Source organism: Maniola jurtina, chromosome 2 (assembly GCF_905333055.1).
Source record: "Maniola jurtina chromosome 2, ilManJurt1.1, whole genome shotgun sequence".
In the NCBI taxonomy this organism is placed as follows: Eukaryota; Metazoa; Arthropoda; class Insecta; order Lepidoptera; family Nymphalidae; genus Maniola; species Maniola jurtina.
In genome coordinates, this window is record NC_060030.1 from 6905660 (window position 1) to 6924845 (window position 19186).

The 19186-nt window shown below is 35.9% G+C and overlaps 1 protein-coding gene across 6 annotated transcripts in view; it reads right to left on the reverse strand.

The window, feature by feature from the left end:
* LOC123869807 (agrin-like) overlaps positions 1-2670 on the reverse strand; it is an 85191-nt gene extending 82521 nt beyond the window's left edge. For 3 of the 6 annotated variants that reach the window (XM_045912894.1, XM_045912890.1, XM_045912855.1), the window contains exon 1: positions 2492-2670. The gene's annotated coding sequence lies outside the window, so the exon portion shown is untranslated. Of the gene's footprint in view, positions 1-2409 lie in introns of all 6 variants that reach the window. The other 3 variants (XM_045912882.1, XM_045912865.1, XM_045912874.1) reach the window with 2 other exon arrangements.
* Positions 2671-19186: the final 16516 nt, after the last annotated feature.

Sequence of the window (19186 nt, forward strand, 5' to 3'; positions counted from 1 at the left end):
CAAAGTGAAAATTTAATGCTAGTGCAATATAATGAACACAAGAACAAAGTGTCATAAAATAATAACTAACGATAAACTAAGAAATATGTCAATGGACGGACTCTTAGATATAAGTACTTTTATAAGTTTAGGTTAACATAATATTACTTATTAGCTTTACTCGTAGGCTAGATTGTAATCTTAATAAAGTACTGCTGTCAGTACTTTATGGTTATAAAAAAAAAAAAAAAAAAAAGTAAATAAAGCCTGGGAGAAACCATTCAGTAGATTTACTAAAACGTTTCGGGTCTTGTATTAGAATTTAGAATAATTGGCCACCTGAACGTGAAATATATGCAAATAGCCAAAATATTTAGACCAGGCTAGTTACAGTGGAAAATACGCAGTTCGGAATAATTCAATAGTAAATGAGCTTAATTCTCTTGTTGTGGCGTTCTGTATCCTCTTCTGTTTGTACCTAATAAGGTAATAAAATTGTCAGCCCTTTGTATCCTAAATATCTAATTAAACTAACTTTAATGATGGCCGAATGGAATGGGTACTTTTTGTGTCAGAAAAATTACTAGATACTCGTTATTTTTTGTTAATTTTAAAGTATTTTCCGAGAGCTCTCTATTGATAAGTTCTTAAGAGATATTAGTTAGACACTTTTTATTACTTCATACAGCTGCTTTCGGCATCATCTTTTCATCGTCAATCCAAATTGTGCTGGAGGACACCCCACGCTATGCTTATTTGTACAAAGTCTCCACTCTAGGACAGTTCAGCTCCAAGGGCCGGCCTTATGCCGAGCATGGCCTGTCCACTGCCATTTTAGCTTGCTTTGGGTTTGGGTAATGTTAATGACCTTGGTTCTCCTGCCGATTTCCTCATTATGGATCTTATTCTTCAGGGAAACACCTAACATAGTCCTCTCCATAGCTTAAGGAGTGAACTTTAAATTTGCAATCAGGCCACTTCAGCACCATAAGTTAATAGGATGGGAAGAACATATTGGTTAAAAAAGATATTCATCCTTAAATATTGAGGTATTGACGCCGAAAAGACTTAATATTCTTCTGTTGCATTCTAATTTGGAGTTTCGGTAACTAGGTAGTAGGTACGTATACCTTAGATGAATTTAAGTAATTAGTCTCTCTTAAAATGATATATAATATCAAAGATTTGATAGTTTATAATATTTGAGGTTATTTATTAAAAAACACGTTTACAATACTCTTATTTTATTTACGAAAGTAGTAAAACGAGTATTAATATTGATACTATAGAATCTATAGTTATAGATATTAATATTATAGGTAGGTAACTAGGTATATTACCTACATGTACCTACCTAGGTATATTATGGTACATTTCAATTTACGGCAAGCCGTTACATAGCGTTATATTAAAACATAAACTTAGACATACCTAGCCAATTAAGCATTGTTACGAAACCAAACTTTCAGAGATAAATATCCTTACTCAATATAATAATTAAGATTTATTATAGGTAGGTAACTACATCTCGGTACAATCTCGAGCGGCAAGTCAGTAGCGATCAATGTGATAGTTTAGTAAAAAGAAGATTTTTAACCATAATCTATAGCATATATAACACACATTTTAATTTCTTTCCTAATCGTAACAGGTCAATACGAATTTCATTTTCATTCCAAAGATTTCCCTGCGAAGGTTTAAAAGTATATTTTATATTATAATACATTTTGTTTATAGAATAAGTAGGTCCAACGTACGGAGCCGGGGCAGGTCTACCAGTCATAAATATTACCTCCTTTTATAAAATAACTAATAAGTATATTCTCATATTCTTTTGTACCCGTTAGCAAGTTTTAAAAGTAGGTACTTGAACCCGTCAGAGGTCAAATCCCTTTCATTTTCACAATATTTTACAAAAAATGAAAAGATCTTAGTTTTCTTAGTAAAGTGTTTATAAGTAAAATAATTATTATATTGTGTGTTGTTAATTGATACTATGAATATTAAATGCGTATTCCACTCCTCCATGCTTAATATTAAAATGCAAAAGTCTATTTGTCTGTCTATGTGTTAGCTTTTCACGGTCCATCCGTTTAACAGATTTTTGAAAATTTGGTACGGAGTTAGCTTGCATCCCGGTGAAGGACATAGGCTATTTTTATCCCGGAAAATCCAGAATTTCCAAGGGATTTTTAAATACCAAAACTTACGCGGGCTAAGTTGAAGGCATCATCTAGTTTAATTTTAGTAGCAAATTGAAAGTCATAGATAAAGTTGTACAGTAATTAAATATTTTGTGTAATAGAAAACTTTTCAAAAAATCAGTTTGTTGTGAAGCAATATTAATAAGGTTCGGTTAAACGTAGATAGCATCATATAACACATATTGTATGTCATCGCGATAGTAGATATAATGTAAATAACACAAACTGGGTCATGCTAATCATCGAAAGTGACTAAAGGACCGCATAGGGCGATCAACCAATGCACCCATATAAACGAAAATACCAACTTCACATACAACGAGTGACACATCCGTTAACACTAAACACATGTCGGCTCTCATTTTGCTCTCACAAGAGTCCTCATGTTACGGTGGGGACAGTAGGATTTCGAATTGTTAATGACATGTGGTTCGCGGTCTCGACGCGACTCCCGGAAGGTGGCGTAGCACCGACGTAGCCTCGCCGTAGCGCGTCGCGGACTGGCAAAGCGGCAGTACTACGAGCCCCGCCCGCCCTTCCCACCGCCCCTGTCACCGCTACTTGCCCAAATCTAGACGACTTTTCATTAATTTTATTATCGGTATAAAGTTAAGTCAATTTTTAATAATAATAATTATATTAACGTCCTCCCGAGCGAATTTCAGGCACGGCGAACTTATCCAAACTCCATAGAGATTTGTCAACGTGGGAGATATTATAGGGTACAAGTGTGTGCGCAAATAAAGGTGCAGTCTTTATCCCCTCACTCTCATAGCTCAATGTAATGGAAATCTGGAGATTAGATGCAGTACCAACAGTTTTACGTGCTCTTCGGGGCACGGGGGTCACCACCGCCAAATTCCTAACTCCGGGCTAGTACTGAGAATTTCTTAAAATATTACCTATTTTTGGCTCGGCCCGGGAATCGAACCCAAGATTCATCATCAGCAGTCAAACCAGCTAATCGCTAGACCAACGAAGCAATTACCCGCCACCACCCGCCCTTCCCAACGCCCCTGTCACCGCTACTTACCCAAATCTAGACGAGTTTTCATTAATTTTGTTATCGGTGTAAAGTTCAACCAAGTTAAACTAAGAACCTACAGCTTTAATTAACTGCCCGTAAAATAACAAACAATGATCCGATAACTTCAAGCGAGCAAACAAACCTCAGCTTCTCCGACCAAATTGATTAACTGAGTGATTGGCTTTAATATTTATTTTAAAAACCTAATCGAACCATTGCCTATCTTGGCTAAGTACTATTGGAATCTGGAGTTTACAAAATGTAGAGGCATAAAAAATAATTTTATTTAGATAGTAGTAGATGAAAACTCTAACAATTTTTTTTCAAGATTTTATATTCTTAGCACATTGTTGGCGTGATAAAAATGACCGTTTAATTACCCAATTATCCATGCCTAATTATTACAGCTTTCTAATACTAAAAGTCTCTGAGAAAAGCTGCAGACGGTCGCGCATAGTGATGAACAGACGGACGAACAGATAGACATAGCGAAACTATAAACGTTCCTTGTTGACTAAGGCACCCTAAAAACTTGATGATGGCGACTAAAAAAAATTGATACAGATAGGAATTGAACCCAGGTCTTCCTTCTAGTTATAAAAATATATTTATACTTTATGATGATTAAGAGCGTTATATAATAATTATTATTAGCGATGTAGGGGACGGGTAGGTGATAGGTAAGTATTATATTTACCCATTAGGAGCGCCTCTATTGATAGAGTATTAGCCAAAACAATATTTGAAAGCCTATCTACGCAGGCAATTATAATCGCCAAGTGTAGAACCGTATACATAGTTATAGCTTTTCAGTAGCTAACATAACACAACACAACAATAGGTACACACCACCAAACCATTGCTAAGAGTAAATCATTGTTTAGTCTGAGACTACGAATAACAATCCGTAGGTCTGAGATTTTATTCGGTTTGTTGACACCTCCTACGACTAGGTGCAACGTACACCTCTACACGTATGTGTATGTACTAAAACAATGTGTTTAATCTATCATTTATTCAGAATTTTATTGTATAATTGTTTAGTCTGAGTCTTTAGTTGGTTTGTTGCCACCACCTACGACTAGGCGCAACGTACACCTACCTATACACGTGCTGGAGTGAAGCCAAGGCGCAGCGTCCCATTTTGAAGATTTAATATCAGCTTTATTCACTTTCATATAGAGTTTAATTTGATTATATGTCCAGCAGTGGACGTCTTTCGGTTGAAATTGATGATGGTGATGATTTAAAAAACCTGTTTATAAATAATTAGAAAAGCTGATGCAAAACAATTATTTACGATTTTTAAAATCCCATAGAAAATTTAATTAGTCGAGATAAAAAAATCTCGTAATATTATATGTCTGTCTCTAGGGTGAAGCTGTATCTGCTCTTTCGTCAAGATTTGTGGTTGAGCCGTGAAAAGTTAATCGACAGATATTCAGATATTTAGTATGAGTAGCGATAGTGAAACTGCGTGAAGGGTATATTTAAAAAAAAATATATTAGACATAATAATAATGACTAATATTCCCCTTTCCCTTCCAACTAAGCGTATAGCTTGTGCTAGGAGTTGGTACGTGTGTACGACAATAGTGCAACGGGGTTTAAACCGCCGACCTTCCGGATTCCATTCCGCTCCTTAACCGTTGAGCTATTTAGGCTATAATAACTTTGACTTTTAATATCGCAGAATAGGGCGACTGATATCGATTGAGACGCAGCCGCAATAGTAAGAATTATTGATATCTCGTGGGTAGCAGCTCATACAAAAAGTTTATAAAAGGAAGTGGAGCGAACAAACTGGCGGGGAACAAACTTTTCTGCTGGGACGCGACGCGAACGGGAACGTTACTTATCTGCCGCCGCCGAGCTGACAGCTGCAGATGAAAAATTGAAATTGTGTGAGATAAAACTACCTAACTGTGTAAATGTTCCACTAGATGGGGCGCTTCATAGCAACAACATGTTCCAATCAACAACGGTGTCCAAACCTGTCAATCGTAATCCACAGTCCGTTTGTATATAAATTAAACTTGCGCGATAAATCTAAATTTATTTATGTTATTCACATACCTTTAGTACCTTCTTATACTATGTTTTAACTTATCTATTTTCATTTTAAGTATACAATGTACCAGCTATACTTAAGTATTTAGTCGATGTAAGTTATCTATTTTCGTTGAAACGGACTGCTTCTAAAGCGGGTTCCGATTGACAGGAGTGTGGACGCTGAAGTTCCTTGGGATATGTTGTTACTATAGAGTGTGTAACCAGAACCAAAACGTTTAAAAAAAATGTATTTTTTAAAAGTTCACAATATATTTCAAATAAAACATCTGAGTGATGCTAGAGGCCAAGAAACGTTGAGTAAATAGGCCACTCGGAGTCAATGCCGCGTCGTAAATGGGGTATCGACCCAAGTTTTGCACGCTATACACTGCGGGTTTGAAAAATACTAAATCACTAAAATTACTATACTATAATGCAAAGGTTATTGGCACTGAGTTATGTTTAGGTAGTATAATAATTATAAATTTTTGCTAGCGTTCTAGTTACACCCTGTATAAAGTGCCCCATCTAGTGGATTTATATCGTTGAAACTACCTAACTGCCGCTGCACTGTGCGAACAATGTGACGACAACAAGAACGCAATCATTTTGTGTTGGTTATTTCCCAACTGCATTATTTTGATTTTGACAAATACATTTTTAAGAGCCGGCAATACATGAAATGTTACATTTTATATTGTGTTTCCAACAGCGTTATTTTGACTTTGACAAATTATACATTTTTAGAGAACGAAATATGAGACTTCGTTAAGTTAAGATTTGGTCAATCTGTATTTTGGGTTGAAATAGATCGATTTAGAACTTAGAGTATTATATTTGTAGACAATTAAAATTATGTCTTCACAATTGCAAAATTTTATCAAGTATTTTTTTGGCGTAATGCGTGTACGAACAGTAAAACATTTTATACAAGTGTAAATTAAAAATTTATAACACCCCCGACAAGTGAAGGTTACAGTAACTAGAAAAAAGCTGATAACTTTCAAACGGCTGAACCGATTTTCTTGGATGATAGCTAAGAACACTCTCGATCAAGCCACCTTTCAAACAAAAAAAACTAAATTAAAATCGGTTCATTCGTTTAGGCGCTACGATGCCACAGACAGATACACAGATACACACGTCAAACTTATAACACCCCTCTTTTTGGGTCGGGGGTTAAAAAGAGACCGCTCGCGGCATTGCGGCTCCCGTGGGAATTTCAAAGATTAGGCCTTGTTCCGTGTCTTCATTATAAAGGCAAATTTTGTAATTTTCTTTTGGCAAAATTTTACCTTCCTAGGTCCAAAGGCTTGGCCTGGGCGTTGATAAAATTAATCAGTGAATGAGTCTTTGAATGAGTAAGGACCTTTCTCTTCAGATACTCTTATTCGAATGAGTTAAAAATTTAGGATTTGGTGATAAAAAAAGGAAAAAAAGATGTTTTTATTAAATGTGTACCATAGTATTTCTTTTATCGAGAGAAATACCCATTATTTATAAAAATATCTTTTATATACATAAATTTCTAAGATTGATGATCTTATGGGTAGCTTTCTATAATAATATATTTAGTATTGGAAATGTTATTTATTTGCGAATGATGTCATAACACCAACGTCCAACGCGCTTCACTGCTAAAAAAAAAAAGTTATTTTGCTATCTGCAAACAGAGTTATCATATTTCAGTGAGACAAGGGTGAAAAGTGAACAATATATAAATTTGCATCCGTGTTTATCCGGTTCCCATATCAAAATTGCCACGCCACGCTCGATAGAAGTTGAATAGTGACAAAAGCACTTGGCACTCAATAGCAAACAACTCATCTGTCAAAACTGTCACTCTGCGACCCTTTTTCTTATTAAGTCTCTTTACCATCTCTTTACGCATTGCATCTCAAATTCAAGTTCAAATTCAAATTCAAATTATTTTTATTCAAGTAAACTTTTACAAGTGCTTTCGAATCGTCAAAATTATCTACCACTGGTTCGGAATGCCGTTCCTACCTAGAAGAACCAGCAAGAAACTCGGCGGTTGCTCTTTTCAAGTATTCAATTTACAATAATATGCCGATGATATCTAATCCGAATCCGAAAATTCTCGGTCTGATGTAACATGGATGTAACCGTAGTATTGACCTATGAGGGGTTGCGCGTTATGAAATTCGGACTACTACACTCTACAAGCGTCTTAAGGCTATTTCAGATCGAGAATTCTTGGATTCCGATTGGATGTAGTGCGTAAAGAGCCTTTGTAGCTCTTTACGACGAGTCTGAAAGTATCACGTGGATTTTTGCAGCCGCATAAGTAAGTACTTAAATTCTTTGAACACATTGTAAAGAAGAGTAGTTCCATCGAACGTCTCGATACAAGATTGATTAGAGTTTATTAATCAAACTAGTCAATGGAAGTTGTATAGTGACGACTGCACTCAACCCGTACGTATAATAAAGAAGTACTCAAAAGCGGCAACCTTTTTATTTACGCGGCAAGTCCAAAAGGGACACGCCGAGTTCCCTCATAAATCAAAACTACGGTCGATGGAGGTTGAACAGTGACAAGCGCACTTGGCCCCTTCTTGCAATATTAACGAACTACTCAAAAACGTCAATCTATGAACCTTTTCTATTTACGTAGCAAGGCTGAAAGGGCCACGCGAAACTTTCGCGTAAATCAAACTAATAAATTCTCCTATCTTGAATGAACATTTCTCTTTCGTGTGGACGTCTACTGGCTGAATGGATAACGTCGACCCTCCCTCACGGGATCACCTCCATCCAGTCATTTGCTTTTGTTCTCATGCAATTAATAACTGGCAGAAGGGGCGTTTGGGACCACCGGTTCTACGGGAATATCTAGTGAAGCTTTGCAGCCTTATATCTGGAAACATCGATTATAAAGCATATTATGTCCACAGCGGCGGGCGGGGCGGTAAATAGTGGTGGCGGAAGCTAGGCGATGATACAATTCCACTGATTTCTTAATAATACTAAATAGTATTACTAACGGTCATGGGACATACGAATTCGTTTATATGATGCCGTCCTGGATGAGAGCGGAGGTGGATGAAAGCTGGTTCTTCTCGGTAGGAACAGCAATCCGAACCAGTGGTAGATTATTTTGACGATTCAAAAGCACTTGTGAAAGTTTAATTGAATAAAAATAATTTGAATTTGAATTTGAAAAAAAGCATGGCATGCATATTATTGTATCATCGCTTTGTTCTCGCCTCCGCTTCCGCCCATCCACCGCCTTCAGCGAGGCAGTGGCCTAAAAGTGGCGTCTCATTGTTCATTTATGTTTTAATTTTATCAAAATAAACATAAATAAAGTCTAACAAAGGACGTGGGCTAATATCTAAAATTCTGAACTAATTACTTTCAGCTGCCCAGTCGTTTTATGCTAGTGGATTAAGCACTTTATCCATTACCTAGGAATTTATTAATCGTATAATCTCTAACATTCATAACGTAAGTAATCACATATAGTGCTTCTCTTGATAAATAATAAAAATGCCAACAGCCATCGAATTACATCATCACGTGAATACTTTTTTTTTTTTTTTTTTTTTTATTGTAGGAACACATACAGCATATTACAATACCACTTAGCCAATCATTTCTAGATGTTACAGTCGCCCATAAAGTGCTCACGAATAGTCTATACAATCTCAATTCTGTGCGGGAGTTAGTAGGTTAGTCTAAGTAATTAAATTAAGTAAAATTAAATTACAAGAAGTTAGTATGTTATCAAGTATTTATAAAATAGTTATGAATAGTGGATATAGTAATAATGTATTTAGTATAAATCACGCCTTTATAAGTATTATTTAAAAAATTTAAGTTCATTTACAAATTTACTAATTTTGTGTTGAAATTGGTCTAAAAGTACATATTTCTTATTATATTTATCGCATGTTCTCACTAAAAATCTATTATGGCCAAAGTTCGTGTTGATTTGTGGAAGACAAAAGGTTTTTACGTTTCGTCTGGACATTCTGGGTATGAAGTACATTATTTTACTTAACAAATAAGGAGAATCAATAAGATCATTTACAATTTTATATAAGAAGATTTGGTCCTTGTGTTCCCTTCTGAGTTCCAAAGAGATTAATTCGGTACCATTAAAGGAGTTAAATCTTTTACATAGACATCTTAAAAATTTACGTTGGATAGATTCTAACATATTGATATAAACAGCGTATTGTGGATTCCATGCAGTAGAAGCATGCTCTAAATGAGATCTTACATATGAGTTATAAAGTAAAATGAGGGTATTTGGATTTTTGAAATCAACTGACTGACGGAGAATAAATCCTAACATCTTATAGGCTCTATTTCTTATTTTAGTTAAATGTGAGTCAAATAATAGTTGACTATCCAGCTGAACTCCCAGGTCTCGCACCTCCTTGACTCTGCGTACCGGTTTTTTAAATAAATTATAATTATGGCAAATCCAATTCTTTTTTCTCGTAAAGGTAATGGTGCAACATTTATCCACATTTAACTCTAAACCGTTATTTGTACAATATAGACTAATGCGATCTAGATCTTCCTGTAGATCTTGACAGTCTTTTACCGTTCTAATTACTTTGAAAATTTTGGTGTCGTCTGCATATAATAATATATTAGAGTTTTTAACACTTTTTATGACGTCATTTATAAAGATATTAAATAGCAATGGTCCAAGGTGCGAGCCCTGGGGTACACCTGATGTGATAGGGACAAATGTAGTTGTAAAGCCCTTAACAGCAACCGCTTGGGTGCGCTCCCGTAAATACGATGTAAGCCACCTTGAAACCATACTTGAAGAATAAGTGCCTTTTCACACGTTCCGGTGCCGGATTGTAGGGACCGGATACCCAATGATGAAGTGAATGTGGTTGTATAGTGTTCACACATAGCGGTTAATTACCAGCATGCTCATACAATTTGCTAGTGGGACAACTACAGACCGACAGCTGGAACATGTGAAAAGGCAACTATAATAGCTAATTGTTAAATAGCGTGTTCACTTCACTCACGCTGTTGATTGCAATGCTAGTAATGGGTTGAATAATGTTACATAATATGTATTACATTGTAATATTTGGTATGAAAAGTCTTGCTAATCTTTATATGTACATTTTTTGTTAGTAACAGACAGTTTTATTATTATATTTAGTTTTCAATTGGGTTACATATCAGATAGATAGATAGATAGATAGAACACTTTATTGCACACAAAAAACACATGTAAAGGAACACAACACAGAAAGAAGAAAACAGAAAAAACAATTGTGTGCAAAAGCGGCCTTATTGTTTGGAGCAATCTCTACCAGGCAACCAGAAAATCAAAACCAGAAAGGCAAAATCAGGTTTGTTTTGTTAAAGGAGAAGAAAAAAGAAAGGACGGATGGACAGGGGAAGCTTAGTAATAAGTTCCCGTTGGCATTCTTCGTGTACGAAATCCTAAAAACGAAGATAAAATGTCAATTTTCTGATCACACAAAAGTTTTACTAATCAATGAATAAGTTTCAAAGCATGGTGTTACAGAAAATAGTGGCGTACTTTTCTGTTTTTTCTTGTCATATTAGAAAGTTACTTAAATACAGGCGAGGTTTTACTTTGTTGTATGCTAGAAATCACTATTGAAATCGGAATGACTTACATTTCAGTCCACCATAAAATTATAAACACTACACATTAGTGCAGAGGGACGGAAACTCGATCTTGCTGTTGTATGTATGTATAAGTTCAATAAAAAAATTAGGTATCCGATACACTACCCATAACAGATGGTGTAAAATAAATGTAAATTGGCTGATCAATTACAGACAAAAAAGAAGAAGGTAAAATTATCGTATCATAACGATATCATATCGTGCAATGTAAACTTTCTTTAACGCAATAAAGTACAATGGATCCTAAAATTATCTGCACACAGTGCAACACTGCAAAGTAACACAACAAACAAAAATTTTAATATAAACAGAAAACTAAGCGACAAATTTCAGAACCCCTCGGGTAACAGTTTAATTTATCACTAGAAAAGTTTTACATAACAGCAAATAAAGTTTCATAACACGACGTTTGACAAATTTTCAAGCGCAGATTTCTTTCCATTTTTCGTGTCGCATTATGTTGGCGCCTAAATACGTAGATCGACAAGGCACCAACTAAAGGCTGGGATCAACCATGATACAGCCACCATTATAAGCCTTTTTCGAAACTTGGGGAAATCCTCATGGAGATCACCGCGATTGGAGAGGTGCGGTGATTATGTCGGACTCTTACCGAATAAAACCCCATGGCTTTCCGTCTCATTCATTGTTGCTGGGAACAGGGCCACGAACGTATTCAACTGCGACCCAGTTAACGGCGCCCGCCAAGGCAGGCCCAACTCTGGGACTAAAAGAGGTCCCCGACATAGTTTAAGGCTCACCGAAAGCAAGGGCTTGCCTTCCATCTCAAACACCTACTCTCCCGCGGGTAACAGACTCCCCGTGTCTACACTCTACAGGCCTTACCTTAACTTCGGCCGCGTAGGTTGTATAGAATGTTGTTGTTTTTTAGGGTTCCGTACGTCCGAATGAAAAAATGCAAGGCATAGATAGGGTTACTCGTGTGTCTGTCTGTTCTTTTATCAGTTCCGAATTTACTGAACCGATTAAGTTGTTTGGTGCACATAATACCTATAATGGCGCACGATTTAATTATGAAGGTCTAACGTAAATAAACAAATTTTGAATATGAACAAACTAGTTTATGCCCGTGACTTCATCCGCGTGGAGTACACAAATTTCAAACCCCTCTTTTATCCCTTTAGAAATAGAACTTTCAAAAATTATTTCTTAGCGGATGTTTACTTGTTAATACAGGCCAAATTTTAGCACGATCCATCTATGTAGTAGTTTGAGCTGTGAGTTGAAAGATTAGTCAGTCAGTCAGTCAATCAGCTTTTCCTTTTTTATATTTAGAGATTCATTATACATACCCTCTCACCGCAAAATCAAATCCCGGCATTTCCAGGCGGGTTGATCCAATATTGGTACTTAAAGCCTAAACACATGCCAAGTTGTACATTGTAGTTTACGGTAAACTGCGAATTTAGAACGAACAATTTGAACTCATAAATTCTCTTGTAATAACAGCTTACGAGTTTCCCTAGACACTTGTAGGAGTACCGCAGTAAGGTTCTGTAGGCATATAGGCCTGCACAGATATAAAACGTGACGGCAGCAGCAGATGGTGGAACATTACATGGACTATATACACGATTTGTAATATAATATAAGAAACTATATGAAGCAAGGAATACTTGTACCCAATGGTAACTATGGGGCGGTCAAAAGTGGTGCTAGCCTCGTGTTAGACATCAACTTCTTATTCAGGAGGTCAAGGAGCTCGATCACAGACAGGTATCTCTAACTTTTCAGAGTTATACGCATATTAAGCTGTATCACTTGCTTTCATGATCAACTAAAATAATTTCATAAGGAAACATCTGCATACCTTAGAGTTTTCTATACAATGTTCTCAAAGATGTGTGAAGTCTGTCAATCCGCAGTGGGCTAACGTGGCGAACTATGGCTGTAGCCCTTTTAGTTCGGAGAGGAGACCAATTCTCAGCTGTGGGCTATGGTGGTTGGTGATGATACTGAGGAATGGCAACAGCGCATTTCATATGACGGCCATGGCACATCATTTACACGCGTTCCGCACATTTAATGGCCGTATTCACAACCGTTACTAAGAGGTCTCACAGTGCGCTCGAACGCATAGTGTAGGTTCCACCAATCACATCATTGTAAATTGACGTGACACAGTAATCTGATTGGTGGAACCTACACTGTGCGTTCGAGCGCACTGTGAGACCTCATAGTAGTGATTGTGGATACGGGTATAAGTCCCATGTAGGCATATTACTTATTCTGGAAGCCGCATTGGACACTTTTCGTCGCCCGTTTTGTCACTAGAACCCTTAAGTGGGTCATGCCATCGATATATTCCTAGTGCACATGTTGGATTAATGGACATGCAGGAACTCTATTTGCATTGGATTCCATTTTAGTAACTCCGATGGCTGCCGATGTCAACTGCCAGAGTGGACAGTATCAGATAGGAACATTATTCGGCTAACTGAACAAAATTGCATCCAACGACTTTAGTATTTAAAGCTTATACAGGAAATTAATATAGTCTGAATGGTGGAGCTAAATGGATATTATTTGGATTTAATTTGCTCTTTATTAGTTGCACTAAAAACCTGCTACGCTTAGAACTAATTTCCTGAGATAAATAGTAATCAAACAAGGCGAAAGTTTTAGTAGTAGGTCTACATCTTACTAAGGTAGCAACCCTGTAACATAAAAAAATTATAAAAAATTAGATATTTTACTATATCGATAGCAATTTTCTTATCACAAAAACACTCGGAAGCTTTCCGTTAAAAACCTTTTGCTCAGCAGCGTCTACTGCTCTGAATCAATTATTTGAAGACGAAAAACAAGCACAAGTTTTAATCACTACATGAATAGTGATTAGCATTTTAAACTAGTTTAAATAGACTCTTAATTAAATAGACTCTTTTCAAATGCTTGTTGAATAGACCTGGCTGGGAAACTCTAAATAAATCTATCTCCATCTCTATTCAGTGGGCCTGCGATGGGTTAATAATGATGATGATAATTGTAAAATGGGGCTTTGAAAGTAGTTTTACATGTATTAAAAAAATTTACTTTATAGTTTTGTTAGCAGTGAAATAAAAGCCGCTTTACCAGGCAAAGTAATATCTTTATATTACATTGTCTAAGAGAAAATTCAAAACTTTAAACTCATAAAAATCACTTCCCTGAAAGTAAGTTTCTCCAAAGGTTATTCAAAACAATGCATGCAGTACCTAACTCTATGCGGATGCCTCTACGGATGAAAACTGGTATTAAATAATAAATCTGTTTTCATCTCCTTGTCTAGATCATAAAATGCTGCTGCAGACGTTTATTTTGTGAAACTATATACCTAACTCTATGAATATGAATATTGCCTGATACTTTTTCTATTTCCAAACTTTCCGACGTTCGCCTCATGCTTAAAGTTTCCTTTTCTGCCGCTAAACAACACAACACAACAGTGAAAACTTTATTACGAGTTTCAGTAGTTTCATGTTTGTATAAATATTTTCAAACAATTTTAATATTATACCTATACAATTTTGTACAACAAGCAGTTCACGGTTAAAATGGAATAGTTCCATCCCATTTCCATCTTAGTACCTATTTTCACTATTATTATCATCCTACTATTAATATTATGTGAACGTTGTTGCACAATTACTGAACCGATTGGGCTAAAATTTGGAATAGAGACTGCCTCTACCGCCTCGACCCTAATGAATACGCAGACTATTTTTAATTTCAGACAATTTAAGTTCTCGCGGAATTTCAAAAAAAATTATATCCCAGACGCTACAAAATGGAAAGAACAGTTTTTGTAAGTATATTACATACAGACTTCACCCTAAAATTGTTTATACTTTATTTTATTTTATTCATTTATTTGTAATCAACAGCGGTACAGTTATTATAATTTTACATTTTAGACTATATAAAAATAAAGCCAAATGGGATTACAATATATGATTACAGTTTACATAAAAGTGATTATAAATTATAACAGAAGTTTTTCAGTAAAGTAGTAGCAATAGGTGATACACAACACGAGTGCGTGTGTTTGTGTGTGTGTGTGTTTTATTATGTAAAGTACCAACATAATAGTTATTAATATATTATGTAAAATATTTTATTTCTCGATAATATTAATAAATATTAATTCTTACTTCAAAAACGAATGTAACAATATACCTACCTACTATTTTTACCATCCACTATTCCTCTTCCCACCTAGCTTGCACGCTTTTTCCTATCTTTTTCCATTGTATCCATCAGCTTATATTTACCGTTATATCAATCATTCTCTGTAACATTCAAACACCAGAGAGAATAGCTACGTTGTATCGTGCTTCCCAAAAAATAGCGCTTTTTTCGCATCGCGATCAATTTGTGCAATTTATTACACACGCATGGTAAAAAATGCGGCTCACACGGATTTTAAATTCAGGACCATATAGCTCGGGAGGTGGTGGCAATACTGGTATATGACTAGCTGACGCGCCCTGGCTTTGCCCGGATGGAATTTCTGAAACCTTGTTCTTAGTAGGGGTTTACGATAAAAGGAAAAGTTATCTATATGCAAAATCTTATGTTTCTAAAACCAGTGGTTTAGCTGTATGATGATAGTGTTATTACTTTCGTTTAGCTTCTTTTGAAATTATAAAAATTAATGTTTGCCCGTTGATAGTACACTTATTGTTGGCATGGCATTATCAAGTAAAATAAGTGGCATGTAAGTCTTAAATTGGAGTATGTATTGCAATGGATACCGAATATTAGCTCGTGTATATACTAAGTCATAACGTTTTATAGATTTTTTGCATGGGTACGCAATGCGCCCTCATTTTTAGTGGTGCAAAGTAAAATATGTAGCTGTTACAGCAACCATTATAATTTGGAGTGAGCGTTTTAATTTCACGTCACGTTCGCGCTGAAAGCTGACCGTAATACCAGTTCGTAAAGTTTAACTATACCTAAATCATAATTCCATTTCAATTTAATTTATTAGTACACCCCTTCCACTTTCTTTAATTTTTATTATCTCCTCACCCTGAGGTTGCTTGGAAGAGATCGCTATTTTAGCGATAAGGCCGCTTTTTGTACATAAATCTATAATGTTATTTATATATTACTATGTCTTGTTGGTGTGCAATAAACAATATTACTTTTACTTTACTTTAAACCGAAAGTTATAGTAATAGATCTGAAACCGCCATTCAAGTCCTGCACTCTTATTCAAAAAACCCTTATTATTTCGTGTTTTAAGTGGAGGAAAGGAATTATTTTAAAATTTCTTACGTGAAAGTTGTACTGTGCCACTCAAGCAAGGTGATATTAACAAAATTCTAAAAGTAAGTTGAATCACAGTACGAAGTTAATTTTCGTTGAATTTCATTTCATTAACATATTATTTCACCATCAACAGTTCCTTAACCCCTATGGTTTAGGAATGCTGTACCTTAAAATGTTGTTACCAACAACAGTTCCTTAACCCCTATGGTTTAGGAGAGCTGCAACTCAACCTTGATAAGCTTCAGGAATTGGGACTTGGAGTTCAACCCTGAAGTCACTACTTGCACTAACAGTTCCTGAATCCCTATGACTTAGACGGCCAGTAACCCTGCAGTATCAGGATTAAAGAGTCCAATGCAGAAATTTTTATGAGACTATCATGCATACTTTTTCGATTGAGTAAATAAAAATTAATTAGTTCAGAACTCTCCGAGGAATCAGTTTAAATATAAAAAAAAACTAGAGGATGCCCGCGACTTCGTCCGCGTGGTTTAGATTTTTATAAATCCCGTGGGAACTGTTTGATTTTCAGATAAAAAGTTGTCTATTTCGGTTACAGGAACGCAAGCTACTTCGGTACTAAGTTTCATACAAATCGGTTAAGTGGATGGGTCTTTAGGAATCCCGCGGGAACTCTTTGATTTTCCGGGATAAAAAGTAGCCTATGTCCGTCCCCGGGATATTATAAGCTAACCCTGTACCAAATTTCGTCAGATTCGGTTACACTGTTGGGCCCTGAAAAGGTAGCAGACAGACAGGCAGACAGACAGATAGACAGACAGATAGACAGACAGACAGACATATTTTCGCATTTATAATATTAGTGGTAGAAGTGTACATTTATGCGTATTAGGTTTCACGTCATATTTTCACGATCTTAAAACTACGGGATGTGGAATAAGCTACATAACTTAGCGTATAGCAGAAATAAGTAATAACGTTCAGTGCGTTAAAAACCTTTGCTTATATATAACATTGAGTCGGTATGTGAGTTTTCCACCACTTCAATGCACTGGCTGTTAATTAAAACACGGCAAAGCCTACCGGCGAACTTCGATTGCCCTGTCAAAAATCCCAAGAATTATTCCAGCTGTAAAATAACTTTAGCGATTTTAGACTTTATCGTGCAAGTTCAGGCATATTAGCGAATTTATACATCCGAATGCAGTATCGAAACGGTCCGTGCCGCTAGTTCATCGGGTGCTTTTATTAAAAACTGTTTTTATTTATTGACGGTTTATTCTCTGTAGGGCAATTACTAACATTTCTAGGTTTCAGTGGAAAATAATTAAAACCTGTACCTATTCCAATTGCTGTCTTTGAGCTAGCTTAGAAGCCTTCGCTAACAGTTAATTAAAATATTGTGAAAAGTAGCAACAGTGTAATATTTCAGAATCTGACTTAAGCGTTGTGAAAGTAAAGGATTCCTACATGATTAAAAACCAAACCAAACCAATTCGCGTAAAAACTAGTATTGAAATACCGCACATATAGATCATTGACCACTGTTTGTACGTTTATTCGTGTGTTTTAACTGACATTAATTTGTGTTTCCATTATCTTCAGATACCTAACTACAAGATTTATAATGAGGCCTAATGACCCTCTTCACGAATTTCGAAGTGAATGATCGAGGTGGTCTCCCAAGAGCGTATACGAGAGTAAAATGACTATTCATTGCTTTAAACCTAACGATACCTAGGTAGCTCGTGTAGGTAGGAATATTGATCTGTTTTCCAATTCACACTGGATTTAGTTCACAAGCCGACTGAGAAATCATTACCGGTATTGTATGTTTTTGCAATGGGAAATAATGCATTAATGTTCGTAGCATTTGTTTACTTTTGAGAACCTCATCAACTGCAACTGTTTGCAGCGCAAGGCTTGATTTGCAGGAAGTCATTTACTACGGTTCTTAGTCAATTCCATGATCCATCCAATCCTTTCCCGCTGCCTTCTCGAGTGTTTGTATTATCACGCAGGTGGTCGGCCAAGACCAGGATTACACGGCATTAATACCGCGCGTTTATTTTTTACTGGATAGCAGCGCATTTACTGCGTACCTATCGGATTTTCCACTTCTACGACCAGTTGTCATCTAGCAATTCTTTGATCCAGCTTCTGTCCTCGCTCTTCAGTAGCTATCTCTTCGCTGACTTCAAGTAATTAATTACACTACTAATAACGCCAGTAGGTATTCTTAATTACCTACTCGATATCTTTGATAAAAATAATGAAGGCAAAGTTACTGAAAAACGAAAATGAACACTGAATAAATTGAAAGCGCCTTTTCAACGAGTATTAAATTTTTTATGAGATACAACTTTTAAAAATATTTTACAATATTTTGGCGATACAAATTCAATTCATCGGCTACTGATCATTCGCTTTATAAATTAAACCAAAGCAGCTCAATACAAATTAACATATATAAAACGGCCCAATCAACCGGCCGACACACTCATTAATAAGCAACACTTAATTGGACGAGCCAATGTAAATTATTAAAATTATGGACAATATTTTTTTACCTGGGTACTTACTGCACGAGAATGTGTATGCCCAGCCATTGCAGAATGCTATACTTTTTTCCTTTTTTGAATTAAGTCTCTATCGCTTTTAATTTCATATTTTTTAATTAATATTTTGATCATATCTATAGCATTAGTTTATATTCCTTGTGATCCCACAAGTTCCGCTCGGTCACGCTGTAATTGGAAGTATTCCGGCAAGCATACAGGCATATTTATATTATTTAGGTATATTGTTTCGTATGAGTTCAGGCAGGGCTTTAATAATAATCTATAATCACACTAATATTATAAAGGCGAAAGTTTGTATGTGTGTGTGTATGTTTGTTACTCCTTCACGCAAAAACTACTGAACGGATTTGGCTGAAATTTGGAATGGAGTTAGATATTATCCTGGATTAGCACATAGGCTACTTTTATCCCGGAAAATCGAAGAGTTCCCACGGGAT